We start from the raw sequence: 794 nt of genomic DNA on the forward strand, positions 1-794 counted from the left end.
CCGGGTGCTATATCATAAGCACATTGGGAGCGTAAATAATTGTAACCATATACACATAAAATGACAGCAATGGAATCCCAATCCCGTGCTTTTATTTGTAAAGTCTCTATTCCTCGATGATCAAAGCCCAAAGATCTATGAACCACCTCATGTTTGACTAGCCAAATAGATAACCAACACTGTTGCATTGCCTTCATGTCTCCCTCTTTGTATAAATATTTCACATTTAGGATGCAAGTTTGAAAGATTGCCCTGCTTTTTACTCTTCTACACAAAATAGCCCCCCTCCTAATTCACTAATTTGTAGGAAGGTACTGAACTTTTGGATTTGAAAAAAGTTTCAGAAGATATATCTAATGTAGATGGTGATTGATAGAGCAATTCTTGCTCATAAGTTCTTGTATGAGTACTGCGCCTAACATAAAGCTTGTGACTGGTAGTAAAACATCTTCTTTTATTTTGAGATAGAGGTCGATCCTCAACTATTTCTCGCGATATCTTCTTACGAAGTTTTGTTAGGGCATCTATAACTGCCTCCGGTTTAGGTGGGCAGCCCGGCAAGTAGACATCCATAGGAATTAACTTATCAACTCCCCGAACAGTACTATAGGAATCTGTACTGAACATCCCCCCTGTAATAGTACAAGCTCCCATAGCAATGACTTACTTTGGTTTAGGCATTTGCTCGTATAATCTCACTAAAGAGGGAGCCATTTTCATTGTTACTGTACCGGCTGTTAAAATTAGGTCTGCTTGCCTAGGACTTGATCTTGGTACCAATCCATAATGATCAA

The sequence above is a fragment of the Aegilops tauschii genome, chromosome 1 (genome assembly GCF_002575655.3).
Source record: "Aegilops tauschii subsp. strangulata cultivar AL8/78 chromosome 1, Aet v6.0, whole genome shotgun sequence".
Classification (NCBI taxonomy): domain Eukaryota; kingdom Viridiplantae; phylum Streptophyta; class Magnoliopsida; order Poales; family Poaceae; genus Aegilops; species Aegilops tauschii.